Genomic DNA, 17,716 nt, shown 5'->3' on the forward strand with positions numbered 1-17,716 from the left:
AGAGCACACCAGCAGAACAGACTCTGATGGGCCAGCACTCTGGCCTATGCTGCAGCCCTTGTTAGTTTACTAACATGAATTTAACAGGATAGACCATGTCCTGTTTGATACACAATAGATTGAATACTTTCTGAAGAACTGTAAGTTTGGTCTTTTTAAAGGAACAGCCTGAGCATAAACAGGAGCTTTGGACAAATGATGTCTAGGTTATTCATTTTTCAAGTAAAATTCTAAAGCCTGATGAAGTATTTTAGTTTCAACTCCTATTATGTTATCCTGGGATAGTTTCTTGTGTGGTTCAGCTTGTTTGTCTGTGTGTGTGTGTGTGTGTGTGTGTGTGTGTAAGGAAAGCTTATTTGGAAATGGTGTTAAGGTCCGGGATTTCTGGATAACATCTGCTATGAGACAAATTCATCTAATCACGTAGCAGCCCACTGACTTTTTAAGTGCTGGTCAGATCTAGGTTAGAAAGAGAATCAGTTGGGGCAAAAAAAGCAAATATTGCAGGAATTCTATACTTATCTCTACTGTACTAGGAATATTTTGAGGCTCTAGAGGGCTACTTTGGCATACTGATCTGTGGGTACTGAGCACAAAGTGCTACCACTATATTTTCTGTCCTTTCCTAGCAAAGGAATTCTATCCTTGAGAATGTAACAACATAAAATTTGCTATGCTGCATCAGAATAAAGAGCGATCTAGTCCAGGATCTTGTCTTTGAAAGTAACTGGAACAGAGATTTATGAAAAATTATTTAAGAACAGGGAAAGGACAGAGCAGTGATGGTTTTGGAACCTTTTCCCTGTTTGGCAACTCATGGTTTGGGGATTTGCTGACCAGAAGGCAGTAGGTACATCAGCATGTTTAATAGTGCCCATAGCTCTTCCTTTCATGAATCTATTTGATCACTTCCTTATGAGTCTGTTATAGTTTTGGCCTTCACAACATCCTGTGGCAATGAGTTCCATGATTTAATTATACATTAAATGAAAGAGCATTTAATTTGTTCCCTTAAATTTAGATTTATTCTTTTCACTTCTTGTCTTATGAATCATAGTCAACAATCATTCTGTATTCCCATTCTCCATGCCATTGATGACATGGAGCGTCTCCTTCTGCTACAGTTTCTCTTTTCCTAGTTTGGTCTGCATCACTCTTTATATTGAATTTATTCCATACCAGTGGTCATCATCTTCACCCATCTATGTGCCTTTTCTTGTTCGATTTTAGCCTGTTTGGGACAGGATACTCAGAACTGCACGTAGTGAGTGAAATAACTGTAGAGTTATACAGTGGCATAAACAGAATATTTTCTGGAGATCATAAAAAAGGGCAAAACAATGATTTTCCCACTATAGGGCAAATAAGAACTATTTCCCTGGATAGAAATACTTATGATAAACTCATCTTCCCAAATATTAGTAAGTAGAAAACCTTATTACTAAGAAGAATATAGATCTGTTAAAAAATGCAGCCATCAAAAGCAATATGCAATTCTGCAGTGAGTGCATAAGAAAAATGTGTTATAAAACCTCAAATATTTATAAGATTACACAACTTTAAGTTCATTTCTCAGAGTTTCCATAAGAGCAACAGAGACCGTTGGGCCAAACCTTTACATTCGTCTTCCATCCATTTCAATATTTGATATTTAGCAGTAAATTCATGGGAGCTGCAAGTGACAACTTCTGGAAAAATTGGGTGGCTTTTAGAATTCAACCCTGAAAACAGTAAAGCTAATGAGTGACTTTAAAAAACAGGTTTTTAAGCATATAATGGTAACCACATGGACCTATGTACTAATCTCACTTCATCATTGCTATATCCCGCTGTTCAGCAATAGCAGTTCAGACCTGAAACTGTGCTTGTAAGCCTAAAACCCCCAAATGCTCTCATTCTGTAATAGAAAATCGGCAATAAACTAAATCTTCCAAGATATCAAAATACAAACGAGCAAAGGGAATATTCTTCCTAGTAATCATAAAGAGTGTTTTACATATAATAACCAGATTTAAAAAGCACGGTGCAGAGGAAACTGTGTCCAAAGATATCTACATGTCATCCCAGTGACTTCACAATCCACCAGAGCTTTACTGTTGTGCTTACTGTGATGTCAGAAGAGTCTCTGGATGTCTGACCTTACTAGTATATATAGCTCACGGCTATCCTTACTCTTTATCCCCAGTGCTAAAACTAGCTTTAACTATAAAATGAAATATTTTGATTTATGACAGAAAGGTTAGTTAGGGAAGCTGGACTCTAAATTTTCCAGTGGAATCTTTATTGTTTGATTATGTAGTTGGCTGAGCAAAAGCATTCTGAATCATTCTGTTCCAATTTAATTCCCCTTTGCAACTGACCCAAAAGCTGACCCATTTTTATGCTTTGTATCCCCAGGAAAACAAAAAATGTAGTGATACTTGCTAATCATGGCATTTCATACTTCATATTTTAAGCTTTTGGCTTAGCATACACATAAAAATAGAACAAAAGTTATGCAAATATATGAAGGTTTGCTATATTCTCTATCTGAAATCCAGTTTTAAAATTATTTCACTGCCACTGTAAATTAATTTGGTCATTTTTATAATAAAGAAAACATGCACTGTATTTTGGTACTTTGTAGCTAGCTACATAGCGTACTTTGAAATACAGTTGCATCTTAATAGTATGGCTAAATATAGAGCTTTGGAATGATGCCCTAAGTGGCCTGCTTCTGTATGTGAGTTTTGGTCTTTCTTTTGTTTTGGAGTTATTTCTTATACAGTCTCTTTTGTTTTACATACATTTACTGTTCTTATTCAAGCAATTAAGACCAAAGAAATGGATAACTTCTCACTATGCACTTTATAATCTCTAAACTGCCTGTTACTTTCATCAGTGAAACTGAAATCAGTCTTTGCAAATTATCCAAAGTTCTAGATATAAATACACTTCAAAAAGCAGTTCTAATACAGAGCTAATTTTAATGCTGTACATCCTTGTTTCAATAATTAACGTCCTTGACCAAAGCCTGGAGCTCTAAACATATCTTTAAACTTTTCTTGGTTTGAAATAAGTCCTCTGAATTTGAGGTTCAGGTCAGCTTATAAAATGTGTATGTATAAGAGGGAGAGAGAAAGAAAAAGAGGGTGAGAGAGAGAGAGAGAGAGAAAGAAATGAATTCAAATGAGATTCTGGCTTGGCAGCAATTTCATATTATGTTGCTAGAAGAGTTTGTTATACTGCAAAACAGTCAGTAAGATTACCCACAATATAAACTCTTCTGACTATAGAGTAAACTGTAGTAAATTTTAGTATTATTCATAATCCCACTATCCCAGTAAACCATAATCCCAGGTTTGACTTTCTCACTTCCAAATGCTGTATTCCTGAATACCCAATAACAGGTCAATCACTCTTGTACCTAAGACACGACAGATTGAAAGGGCAAGTTTCCCTACGTGTTTCCAAATACAAGCTAAAATGATCAAAAATTCCACTTAAACATGATTGCTTCATTCCCCAAGGACGTGGGTATCTCTTAGGTTTCCCCTGCATGACAACAACAGTATGGAAAAAAAGAGAATGGATGCCGAGTTTCCATGCATCACTTCTCCTATTCTTCACGCCTCCTCTCCCTTAGTCCCTCGCAAACAGATCCATCTTTTCCCTGTCCATGCCCTCCTACCTCTTATGTATCTGAACCAAAAAGTATATCCACTGTGCAGCTTAGGCTAGCCTCTAAATCTGCGGTGCTCAGGCACCCCTACTACTCCCTAGTAGCATATATATGGACAGAGAAAACAAGTGCATTTGGTGGGGTAATAAAGACTTCCTCATATTGGCCTCTTATGATTAAAAAGACATTGCTACATAAGGATTAAAAATGGAACTACTATTTGCATTTGTATGTATTTATGTGCATTATGTAACGGGAGAATAAGTGCTGTATGTGTTCTTTTTAGTTAATACTGCTGTTTTCCAGAGGGACTGTAAATTATGTTCACATTGTTCTTCCAAATAAAGAACATAAATACCAACAAAACTGTGTTTATTTGCTTGTTTGTTTGTTTGCTTTACCAAAGCAGAGACAACTTCATGTCGCTCTGGCTCAGAAGAACTGACTGAAGTAGAATAGCCAGCGAGGCTCTGACCACTTAGATCAGATACGATGACTGGCTGAGCACCACTTTGGAGTCCCTGCAACTTTGCCACACAATTTCCTGTATCCTGTATGTTGTGAGCAGTTAACATGACTTTGTCAGCACGTGCTATAAAACCAGTAAATGAGTGAGGGGGGTCCCATCTGCCTTTTTCATGTATGACTGATTTAGTTTCTTTTTCTAACACATTTCAGCCTCCTCCTTGTGCAGTTAGGCCCTGGATTTTTCTGTCTGTCCTTGCTTCCATCAGAGCCCCAGTACAGCAAGTGGTATTGCGTCAATAAGCACTATGGTGCAAAACTACTCAATCATTAGATGGGATATGTCGCAGTGAAGATATTTTAGCTTTTACATTTTTTATCAGACTAGGGCTATTTTTTTCTTTCTTTTCCACTCTTATTATTAACCTTTTTATAGAAAATTGGCCTACCAAGAATTTATGAATTAGTAAGTCTATTATAATGATGAATGGTAATTACCATTTAAATCCTGAGTCATTCATCAGCTTGTTCACCATATGTCAGGTGATACAAGAGTGCATGAATACTTGTCTGGTGAGTATTTCTCAACTGATTGTTATATTTGCCTGAACTTTAGACCTATATGCCAAATATTGGGTGAACAAAAATTAAAATGATAGGAAAAAAAAAAATTTTACAGGTAAAGTAAGGGGAGGGGGACTGACAATGTAATAAGAGGCAGTGCTAGTAGTAACACTTATTGGTATTAGTATTAGACAATTGCTACCATTTTTGTTTAATTTAGGAAGAATAAACATGGCTTTGAACTTTTCTGGAGAAATACAGAAGAGCTTGCTATGGCAAGTGAAATTCTTATTTAAGGTTATTAGGCAGGGAATTATTTTTTATAAAAAAAGAACCTTCCAATCTGCTCAGATAGCCTGGTGTAGCCTGAAACAGCCTGGGAATTATTGCCTTCATTGGATACTTCTTTGGGAGTGGCGATGGTTCCTGTCAGGCTCCCAGACAACAGGTGCCACCATGACCCGGCCAGCATTTTGGCTGATCCTAACAGTCTCCTTCCTTGTCAGTCATTAGTTGAGGGGGTAAGAATTTGAAAAGGCATAACAACTGAGCTATCACACACTCTCAAAATCAAGCTTGGGCGTCTGTTAAGGGGATACTGGGGGGGGGGGCAGCTTCACTTCACTTGCCAGTGCCAGGCATCCTGGGGGGGGGGAAATGAAAGATTTCTGCCTCCAGGTTCTCAGTCTTGCTTTTCTCAAAGTACAATACAATAAAAAGCTACCTGCTGGGTTCTCCACAGAAAATCTCCTTTTTAGGTTTGTGTAAAATTATTGTAACAGGAATGGGTGCACATTATGTGCCAAGTGATAAAGACTCTGAGGGAAAAGTTAGCATTAATGATTACAATTTTGACTATTTCTTTTCGTTTTGACGTACTGTATCTCTCATAGGTTTAACAGCTCATAAACTGAAGCTAACTTTCTGAATGATCATTTAATTCTTGAAATGTAACCATAGACTAGGAAGAAATACTAAGATATTAATCCTGGCAGCAGACAGCAAATGCTAGACCCAGAAGCTTAATGGTGCTGAGCTGAATGGAACATAACAAGTCTGCTATCCTAACAAAATACAGTCTCTGTCTCTATGTGGGTTAGGAATGTTCTCTCAATATAAGCATCTGAACATGGGTGAACATAAAGTAACAGTTAAACTGAGTAATGTTGCACAGCTAAACTGCAGGGATTTTGTTCAGCTACCTAGTTGAGAATAAAATCTAAGAATATCGTCTTAATTAAATGTCTGATGGTCTATCAATGCCCCGATTTTTTCACCATGCTAAAGTTGTGGTTCTGCATTTTTTATTATTGCGTTAACTTCTGAAAGAAATAAAGTTCCGTAACACTGTTCCAAAATTATGTATGTGAAGAAAAAGACTGTTGAAGTTTGAAAAAAAAAAAAGGAATTTCCCATTGGATCCTCTCAACACTGGATCAAACCAAACCCGTGACTAAGACATGAAAATCTTTCAAACATTTAGCTACACAGATTTGGAAAGGTGACCCCAGAGGTAAAATTTGCTGCCAGTCTATATCTCACAGTGAGTGGTTTTGTGCAGTTCTTTATTCAGGGCTGTGTCTGAAACAATTTAAGTAGAATCAAGTGCTGTACTTTCAAATTAGAGATGTTTTCTTCCTTTACTAAAGGAATTTTTAGATATTAAAAATTTTAAGAAATATATTTTGCATAGATGATAGGATGCTCTGGGTTCAGTGAACCTGGCAGAAGGGCAGCAGATGGGAGCTTAGGGACAAAGGCTAGTGATAAAGTAAATTTGCCACCTTGGAGGAGGAAGAATGAAAGAGGGGATATGTCAGAAAATTTTCCTTAGGAGCAGTTCTGAGTAAAAATAATGCCAAAAAAGCCATGTGTCCCTAGGAAAAGGGTTGCGGCCATCAATTTCAGCAGTAGACTTGCAGAATAAACCATTACTCAGATATAAGTAAAGATATGAGAATCTTTCTCTAGCCTTTTTTGTATTCTGTAAAATTTAAGCAGTCTATAAAATAGTATTTTTTTTGGCAGCTCATAAGTCATTACCAATGCTTTGGGATGCCTGCAAAAGTCATCCACCATTCAGCTCTACATAACGAGCCACAAACCTGGTAAAGATAACATTTCTGTTTCTGACTGAGAAAAAACATAGTGTAGTAATCAGGTGAGTGTTCTTTCAAGGAAAACACTAAAAAAAAGTCCTGAATGGTGGCAGATACTGTATCCCTGGATCAGGAAAAAAAGCAAAGATTCCCATTGACGCCTCCCACCGGAGGCCCCAATATTCCAAAGGCCGCCTCTATATGTCAGCATGTGAAGCTGATCTTTCCTAGCTGACGCTAGGCTGAAATTTCTTGGAAGCAGCTGGGGTGGAGATGTGCCAGACAACCTTAAAAAATAAATCAGTTACAAGTGAACCAGGGCAACTCCCAAGGCCCAGAGGTAGGGCGGGTGTTTTGCTACATGCATTACTAATTAACTGTGAAAAGTTTTGAACAGTCCCAAAATTCTTTGTGAGTACCAGCTACCTTTTATAAGAAAAGCCATAAAAGGAAGGTAGAAAACACTGTTCCAATAACTGAAATTAAACATACCAGAGATTGGGGCAGGGGTGGGGGGAACATTTTAGTTTTTATTTTATTTTTAACTTAATGTGATGCTTCATGTCAGACATAGTGTTCCTTATCATAACTCATCTGGTATAACCAAGAGTGATGCAACATTTTTATAATGCTTGGGTTTTTTTCTCCCACTCCTCAATAATTTTTTCCAGACCAAAATTACTTCAGCCTGCACAAAGCCCTTGGACTCTCTCCTAACTAGCCAAAACTTAACCTGTAATTAGGAGTCTTGAATCACTAAGAAAAATAGGTACTCTTTGCTCTACCTTGGGGTTCGCGTTACAGTAGGGAGTGAATATTCCAGACCCAGCACATTCCTAGTTCAGGAGCCTCAAGGGAGTGCAGGAATTGTACTAGGACGGCTTGATTTTGGCTAAAAGAAGTAAAATAATCATAATTTTCATATTTATTTAAGCAGTTGGAGAGATTGAAGGAGCCTTAAACAAGTTTTATCAATAACAAACAAATGAATTGTAAAGTTTTCTAATATCAAAAATCTGTGAAGGTCAGAAGCTGCACCCTTCCATTATGGCCTTTCCAAACAACATATGTTTTGCTGGCCTTTCCAAACAATACTTTTCAAGTGAAAGTATGTTTTATTTACATCATTTTATGTATGTAATAGATGTCATCTAAAAACTTTATAGCATATGACATAAAGGACTGAGATTTCTACAGTTACCTGTCTTTGCCAGAAGCGACTATCTCTTGTTCCATGAGGACACAGTCCACTGGTTAAGGCTGGGCAAAATTTCAATTGCGTGCAGTTTTTGCCGATAGCTAGCTTAGCTGAGCATGACACGCAGGTGATTATAGCTCATGTTTACATCTGAGATGATAGAGAATAGAGACATCTAAACATTGAACCACTGAATTTTGCTGTGACTTGCACTAGCCACTAACTTTTCTGTGCCTCAACCTGTCTAGCCAGTAGAGCAATGGAAAGCAGGACCGAGTAGACACATCTCGTGATTGATGGAAAATAATTTATTAAGTCCAGACTGAATCAGTGGCCTGGTACGCTTCAATACACTTGAGCAGTGCTGTGCAGGGGCTTGAGATGTCCAGAGGCAGAGGCTTTAAGTCACCTTTATCTTCTCACTAGGATCCTCCTGAGAGTCTAAACGTTTGTCTACCACATTTCTACTTCCTCAAAGCCTTGAGGGGAACTAAGCGAGCAGCTGACAGTAATCCCAGATTGTGATGTTTCAGCCATATCCTTCTACCTGTAGCTATACTATTTGTGCCAGAGAGTGTCAGAGTGCAGGTGTTACAGCATGATGCACAGTAGCTGTATTGTAAAACAAGTTTGAGGCCCATGACCTAGTCTAACACCATATTTTTATGAACCATATACCCTCCTTGAAGAGCTTATCTATGTCCCAGGAAATGAATGCTTGTGTGTGTGTGTGTGTGTGTGTGTGTGTGTGTGTGTGTTTATAATACTGTATTGTATGTCTATAGTGTGTATCTTCTTGATATTCTTAATAACAAAAAATAAAGAAAAGCAAGTCCTCAGTGAAAAACAGATGCTGATTCTGAGTTTCACTTTCCTGAACAAGTAGATGAAAAAGGGTGGAGGTAAAATTTGAGAAGTTATTAGATTAGATTAAGTTTCAGTCCAGGGAAGCTATAGGCAAAGTCAAGCCCAAAGGAGATTTTTCTTTGTCATAATTCTTGCTGGTAACTGCAGCAGAAAAATCAGGTTTAACTGGATTTTTAAAATATTTCTCCTCTTTTTTTCATTTGCATCACCAAAGAACATCAAGATGTTTTCTAATTAAGGTGCAAATGTGAACATGGATTTTACTTTAGTAAGTGCTAACTGATTTCCTTCTTTCCCCAGTAATAGAAGTAGACAATTACTATGTTCTAACAGATTGTGCATAAGCTGGTGTATATGACCCATAAATGCAAGATTTGTGGAAGAAATAAAACATGATAAGAAGACAGAGGTTGACTTCCTGAATTTAGTCTAAAAATTCTTCTACTTGCAGTACTATTTTAAAGGAAATATTAACCTTGAATATAGTCACTTGGAAGGCATGATTTTAACTAAAATACATTGCTAGAAAATAGAGTTAGTGCATCTGTGGAGTTATTCCTCCATTGTAAATTAGATCAGAATGAAACCCTCACAGCCTCTCATTTCATTTTAAATTAAAGAGTTGTTACAGAAAAAAAAAAAAGAAATATTCAGATCTGCAGTTTGCTGGAATTACTACAATGAGTGTAAACAGAAGCAGGTGGATTTGCAAGGGAAAGGAGAAAAGCATCCCAAAAATTAATATTATATACAATGCCTTGACCTCCTGTAACACCTACCAAACTATCTCTAACAGTAGGATTTAAATTGCAGAATTGACATGGCCAGTTTCTAGACCTTGACTTTGCCTGGTAAGGAGATCCCTGATGTGGAGGGGACTATTACTAAGATTCTGTAGTTATCCTCTGCACTGAATGAAAAAAATATTCATGCCTTTAGGGGTTGTGGGTCCTTTCTGTGATTTACATAACTTACTGTGAGCAGGCATGGCAGATACCAATTATAGAGAACTTTGGAACTGCTCTACCTGTAGCTCCCAGTGGAAGCCATATTTCTGTTGTATTAAATCTGTACAGAAATGACAATGGGGGGAAAGGAAAAAAAATAAATGGTGCTGTGAACGTTATAAGTAAACCTTTGGGAACAACAATATATGTACTGTGGTGCAACTGATAATGCAGTTTTGCTCAGCATTTCAGAGAACATCCAAACCAAAGCAAAAAAATGGAAATCCAAAGCAGAGAGAACAGCTGTAATGTCAATTTGCCTTTCCCAGCCACCGCAGTTTTGTCAGGCAATAACCTAGAAAGCTGAAACAATTTCTGTTATATGTTTGCTTTGGAAAGGAAATATGGCCATGTGAAAAGAATAATACATTTACCAAAGTGTCATCGTATACAGTGCAGGGAAGGAATTCTGAATGTCAGCTTTCATCAAAAATTGCTGAATATTAACGCAAAAGCTTTAGGAGTTAGTGGAATTAATATTCACTACAGAAGTCTCTGTGCAATTTAGTCCCTTGAACGGGTAAACATCTCCTCCACAGCCTGAACATTAGCTGGCAGCCAGGTGGGACCTACTGCCACCCCCACAGGAGAGAAGAGAAAGCTGGAGGCACATTTCTTTCTCTACGTACTCATGGCCTGGCACAGAAGTGGGAGCTATTGCTACTGCGATACAGCCATGCACTGCCTGTGGTTCAGCACAGTCTTGTTCCATTGCGATGGGACTTCCTCATATTGCTTCTGTGATACTTCTGGGAGAGGGGAGAAGTGACCATTGCTCTGCAGTGTGAACAGGTATGCAAATAGTCCATGCACAGTGCTGTGCTTTGAGTTTAGGTCTACACAAGCTGAGCCAGCCGCCCAAACACGACTGCAACAGGGGACTGCGGTGGGGGACTGAGCACGCTGACGTTCCTGGAACGGCTCCTGGGGCAAGCGTTGCGTCTTCATCGTGTAAATGACATATATGTCCCTTGAAATGTTTCTCTCAGTTTTGAGTACCGCCAGAAAGCACTTTGCTGTTATATACTGAGTACTTCCTAGAGCGTTGGAAGACAACTGCAAAAATCCCCCAATTTTTGACTTTTGTGCCAAACAAAACCACAATGTATTCTTAAAAACAAAAACAAAAACAAAAACAAAAAACTAAAGCTTGCACTTTGTGATAGTAAGAAGAAAAAACAGAGAAAGGAAAAGTCAGGCTTTCTGTCTTAGCTAGTGCTACTGCAGTGCTGCTAGTGAAAGGATGAAAGATGGAGGAGAAGTGGAAGGACAGCAACATTGTTCCGATATTGCACTCCTATACATATGGGCTATGACTGGTCCATTCTGAAACCTCACAGGAGAAGAAATGCTTTGTAATGCTTTTGTTTCTATGTAACGTTTCAGCAGTCAACATTCCTGGCTGCTTGGGTTGGGTTTTATGCTGAATTTAACATGTGTCTATTAGAATTTTCTGCATATCTATGTTGTCCAAAGCTTTAATTTTCCTCTTTTCTCTGTTGTTGATTTTATGGTAGTCTGTTGACCTCTGGTACTTAGCAAAATCACCTTCCCATTTGGAAAATTTGGAGAAATTCCTCAGTGTGCTTATTTTTGACAATGGTAAGTAAACCTTAAACGCAGAAGTTACCTGACTTACTTAAGGTTATAGACTGAATCACTGGGAGAGTTGGAAATGAGAACTTGAGACCTGGCACTCAGTTCCTTTGTTCTTCTTTAGGACTTGCCCTTTTGGTTAACCAGCTTGTGTCATGTAATTTTTAACAATAATCTTACCCGAATTAAAAGTAGATTCTCTTTTGTCTCCTCTCCTACATGAATCAGTCCTCTCTGCAGCCTATAACCTGCAGAAATAATGTTGCTCACTAACTTTGCAATATGACTGAGTCACATGTGCTGAATTCAAAATATTTCAAGTACTCTTATTTTTGTCTTTCTTAAGATAAAGAATTGATAGTCTACTTTTTTGTATGCACAATAGGGCAGATGCTATACAGAGGTCAAAAAGCATAGGGATGAAATCCAGAAAGAGTTGACACTTGAATTAGCTTTGCCAAGATCCATTTAAATTAGGCTAAAATATTTGTAGCTAGCTGCTGTCCTCAATGGGAGAAATAAGCGTGTTTGCCCCTGAGCCTTGACAGCAAAACAGAGCAAGGACTTTTTGTGATGACTGGAGCTTTGCCTGGACTGACCTGCAGGAGTGAGTTGATGTATCCAGGAGTCCTAATCCTCAAGCATCTAGATGGGGGTTTTGGCCCCTGGTTTCCATCCTGTGGAGGCCAGAGAGGAGTAGAGAGGCTTCTGTGCATCTGGATCGTACCTCAATATGGCATCAGAAGGCTGTCTGTATCCATCAATTCAGGTCTGCCCTGTAATGATGATGACAAAACTGGGCTACTTTATATGTAGCTTTTGTTACTTTGGCTTTATGGTATGTAGCAGAGAAATCAATAATTTTCAGCATTGTGTCAGTTATTAAAAACTCTTCAGGTGTAAGTGGAAACAAACCCAGGGAAACAAGTAGAGTGTTGATGAATGATACGATTCTCCGGTACCCTGTTAGCCTACAAAACCCCTCCACCTGCGATTCAGGGGCTTAGCTAGTTCACAGGGTAGGTGAAGCAAATGGTTGTTCATTTTTCAGTCTATATTCCCCTCTACCCCACTCTGTGCTACTGGAACACGCCAGAACGACAACTCCAAGGAGAAAACTGTCATTTTCACCACATTCCCCGGAAGGCTGGGTTCTGGAAAGTTTGCAGAGGAGCTCGCTTCAAATGCATGTCCTAGACTACAGAGTTTGGGCCAGTGTTTCCTCACGTCCAATGTCTGCAGACATTTTTCATCTATTAATGCTCTCAATAAAAATAATCACTATTGTAATTTTAACTAAATGCTACATGCACTGTATGCATTGTGCTGCAGGTGTTATCCCATAAACATCATTTCACATTTTTACTGAAAAAAAGGGATGGTGACTTTTGAACAACTAAGCATATTTAATTGCTATTTTAAAAATTTAAACACCTTTTTATAAATTTCACATATTTCAGTTTTTCTGCTGTTTCAAACATTGTCTCATGTTTATGAACAAGTAGAGGTGATCTTTGAGCATATCGGATTCTAAAAAAGCCAAAAGAAAATAATTTTATAGAGTGTTTTTGCATATGTTATTAAGATTCAAGTCTTGATTTCTTCTCCTTCTAAACAGTGTCCCAAAGACCTGTGGTATTCTCTGTGTTAAGTGCTGGGTTCAAGAGATTAAGGGCAATGACTGGCATCTAGTTCACTTTTATTTCCATTTCAGTGCAACCTCACATCGCTATACATCTGTTTTGTTGATTCAGAAGAGCACTTGAGATGCTTTACAGTTGATTTTGACAAGTGCTACAATTTGATATGGGTAGATAATTCTTGCTGAGATGATTTCAAAAGTACAGAAATTATAATTTTGAGTAGATATTACCTTTCTTTATGATCAGAATTTTCATGTAATATACTGTGCACTTAAGCTTCTTAATCACATTTTCCTTTTTTAAACATTACATTCTTTCCATCTAATCTAGTAAAGTATCACAAATTAAAATATTGTTCTAAATATATCTTGTATTTTTTTCCATGCTCTGTGGACAGCTCATGTAAAACCCACTTTAAAAAAATCTTCACTCCTAACAGTCTCCCCAAAACTATTTGGTTTGGGATTTAATTAAGCAGTGAGACAGGACAGACTATATGGTAGGGCTGATTAATGCACACCTCGGGTGCATTTCACCTCATGCTTCCAGCGTATTTGAGGTGTGGATTAATCAACACAACTGCTTAGTCCAAAGTGTCTTAGTGTGATTATAAAATAGGCATTTTCTAAAATATAAAAACTCAACTAAAACAACATATTCCTATGTTATAGAATATCACATACTGAGATGGAATTTGGAAAAAGAAAGAACATCATTAAATCCCAGCCTTGAACATAATAGAATTATTTTGCTAAAATGTTTTATGTGGGGATGTAAAAGAGTTCAATCCTGTCTGTGATCTATTCTCCCTTCAGCCCCATTGTGTGCTTCCTCCTGGCATGCACCAGAATGGCATACTGACTGTCACTCCCCAGATTTTCTGATTCCTTGCTTTTTTCCTCTGTCCTACTCTTTACCCCCTTTCCTCCTTTTTTTGTATATTTATTGTCCTGCCCCATGCATTTCCCCCCTAATGTCAATATTTACCAGGAATGGGTTTGCCTTCTGTTTTTCCAGTGTTCCCCAGGTGCTGTTTAGCACACAAATTCATGAGGATAGGATCTGTCCTTGGGTAACCTCTGTGAACACCGCAGTTGGGTTAACTTCAGATTTTCGTTGGTGTAACTGACAGCTTAAGTAGTCTCATTTGAAGACTTTCAGCAAAAGTCTGGTTTGATACTTCAAAGACATATGGGGTAGGATGGGGCAAAGAAGCCCTCAGTTTTCAGAAGGGACACCCACCACAAGTTCAATTTCCTCTAAAGGAGAACTGCCCAATTTGTACAGAAAAATTGCATGCTTTTGCAGAGAATATTATGAGAATGTATTCTAAGAAACTGTAATGCTATATATCATGATTCCCTAACAACTTATTCCACAGATATACACAAGAAAGTTAAAGCTTCTGCTTTGCACCTGCATGCATCTCCCCTGGAAGCCTGATCCAAAAATCTATTGAAATCAATGGAAAGGGTCCCACTGGGTTCAGCCTGTTTTGGCCATCAGAGAATGAACATCGTACCAACAGTGGCATTGATTTTCAGAGGCCTGTGCTGCTGGGGGAGGAGAGAAGCTTTTCCTGCTTCGCAAAAGGGCTTGATCAGCAGAGCCCAAGGATCTCTAGCAATTGCCTGTGGCTCCTTGAACTTCAGTGGATGCCTTGCCCTGGCTTCTTCATAGGTCTCAATCTCCTCTGTCCCTTTGAAAAGAGAATTTGGCTGGAAGTCTCTGAGTTTAAACTAGTGGAGTTTCTGGAGAAGGTTTTTTTTTTTTAATTTTCTCTCAAGAGAAGTGAATATAGCCTAGAGTTTTTAAAATACCATTGGAAACGAAAAGCTGCTCAGTTGTGGGGGAGTGTGAAGGGTCCCTAGGGAACCAAACAAACTAGCAAAGGGGAGAGAAGTGTCTGGAGTAGTGATGGAGGGAGGACAAAACAAGCAACAAAAATAACAAAGTAGGGCTGAGGCTAATATACAGGAGGGAGCAGAGGGAATTTAAAGAGCAGAGGGGGAGAAGTGTATGTCCAAAAAAGGAGAAGATGATTAGAACAGGAGATGGGAGGGGTGGGGATGGGAATTCTAAAAAGCTCAGCTTCCCATCAAATACAAAAAATGAGGGTCTGAAATGGCATAGTCTACTCAGGGGACTACTCCTTACTGACGTAAGCAGACACACTGAAGTCAGTTATTCATATAAGGGCTGCAGGAATGAGCCCCATATTCACAAAAGGATTTTCGATCCACATTCATTGCATATTTCAGCCGTTGCTGTGCTGAATTGCCGTGTGGCATGATGGTTCTTTCTTCACTCATCTTACTGTGATGAGGTTACTTGTATTTGCAACACATGTGTATGCTTTTTATGGTATGTTTTGCTGGCCATAGGACTTAAAAAGAATTCAAATAATAATAATAAAAAATCTACTAACAGGCATAGGCCTTCTCCTTCTAAAAGATGCACATGAACACTTCTATCCAGCATAAATAGTATTTGTCTAAACTCTGCAGAGCTGAAATCTGTATTAACATTTGTAGTGAAGAAAAAATATAGGACTCAACCTTATATTTGTTAATGAATACATTTGCTTTTCAGTTTAGGTTATACTGTTAGACATAAATACTGGTAAAGCCTAGTTGCACAATTAAAACTAAATTTTTGAATGTAATTTTTATTTTTACCTGTGTGAAGTGCTTGGTCTACAATCTTTATTGAAACAAATAGTCTTCTTTCTAGTCAATAGTTGCATTATGGAGTCATTCACATAAGTTAGGAATGGTTGAAGAAATATCTGTTTATGCAGAATCCATCCTATAAGTAGCAGAGAAAAAGTAAGTAAGGTAATTGATGCAGCGTTGATGATATATATCCATGGCTACTCACAAAGTTTCCTCTAGTGTTACATTTGTATTCATATATGTCAAAAATGCAATGTTATTTCTTTTTAAAATAAATTTGAAGCACAAGTCTGTGGTGTATGATTATTTTATTAACTGATAAATCAGCTAGCTCTCAAGGGCATGGAGGAAACATATTTATTTAATTTACAAATAAACTGTATCCATTCCCTATTCCCATCTTTTGTTAGAAATATGCATTGTGCTAACAAATTCCGATGTCTGATACTCAGGGACACGTGAATATATTTTCAAAAGGTAAACAAAAGAAAACCCTTTTTTTTTACCCCCAGACTTCATTCCAAACAGAGTCTTGTGCAGTATGAACAAATGTGAACATTAAGAATATATTTTCAGAGGACCCATGCTTTCATAATTGCTTGGTTGGTATTTCCTCCGTGGCTTCCTAATTTTAGGCACACAAGTCCATATTTAAACCTCTGAATAGGAGGGCCTGAATTTTAGATCTGCTGAATACTACAGTTTCATATCTGTAAGGTCATATATGTCCTAATCCTCCACTGAATTCCAGATGGGTGGATATCTGCACCCATGTGGAGGTGCCCCTCTGCATTTGAATATCTTGGATATGGTATAAAATTTTGAATAAAAGAAGATCAAATACAAGGGTTTTTTTTCTATGACAAATCACAGGCTCTTATAGAAGATGTAAGAGTTGAGAGCTACTTAGTTGAGAGCGTTCTCATGTCTTTTAAACACTTGTAAAAGAGGGTTATTCCATAATTATCCATTACCGGGACAAAAACTTCTTCAATTATGGGATAACTCTTTTTTTATCTTCTCTTAGTTGTAAAATCCCACTTTAATCTCCTATTTCACTGCATAATTTACTATTAAAAATGGATGAAAATGCCAGACTCCTTTTTGTTCTCTTTCTATGTATATGTATTAAATTGAGTATCCCAGTTTAACAAAGGAGAAGTATATCCTCTGGTACTGCCTGCTTTACACATTTGTTCTCTCCCATGCTTATCCCAAACTGACTGCTTCTATCTTCAGGAGTAGCAAGACTATATCTGTGCATTTTGAGTCAGTTGCTGCTGTTTCGACTGCAATTGAAAATAAGATACTAGTTATGTTCTTTTACATGAAACAGATTTGGGTTAACCTTAGCCATATAAGAGCATCTATGCTGATGACAAAGTAAGGGAAAAGATGAAAGATGGTGGTATATAATACAGTCCAGGAAAGAAAAAAAAACAAAAAACTGCCAGAGAAGAAGATATTAGAATCCTACATGGCAAGAATCCATGAGTCTGTGAAATGTTTGGTAAGGAATAAAAGCGTATACAGTAGAGACATATAAGAAAGTAACTGCTGAATACTATTCAGTAAAAGGAAAATCACATGATTCTGATACTTTACTCACTACTCAACTTTCTTAATTCAAATATTGTTTTTTGGAAATAGCAGATGAGTCATTAAGGTCTGATTTTGTTGTCCTTATTTCATAAATATTCTCAGTGATTTTATTGTGGTTACATGCAGAGAAAGTGTTACTTATTGCACACAATTTTAATGACATGGGATGGGATCTAGTCTGCTTTACTGAGGCACCTAACTCTAGGTGCTTGGTAGAGCAATCCTAAGGGTTCAGCTTCGGTTTCTTTTCAAGTTAATGGAGAGGAGGGTTTATTTGTAGGCCAGAGGGTGACCCCGTACAGCTAAGGTTTGGCAGCCAGCTTAAGCAGTCAGCATCTC

This window comes from Apteryx mantelli, chromosome 1 (assembly GCF_036417845.1).
Source record: "Apteryx mantelli isolate bAptMan1 chromosome 1, bAptMan1.hap1, whole genome shotgun sequence".
NCBI classification, from domain to species: domain Eukaryota; kingdom Metazoa; phylum Chordata; class Aves; order Apterygiformes; family Apterygidae; genus Apteryx; species Apteryx mantelli.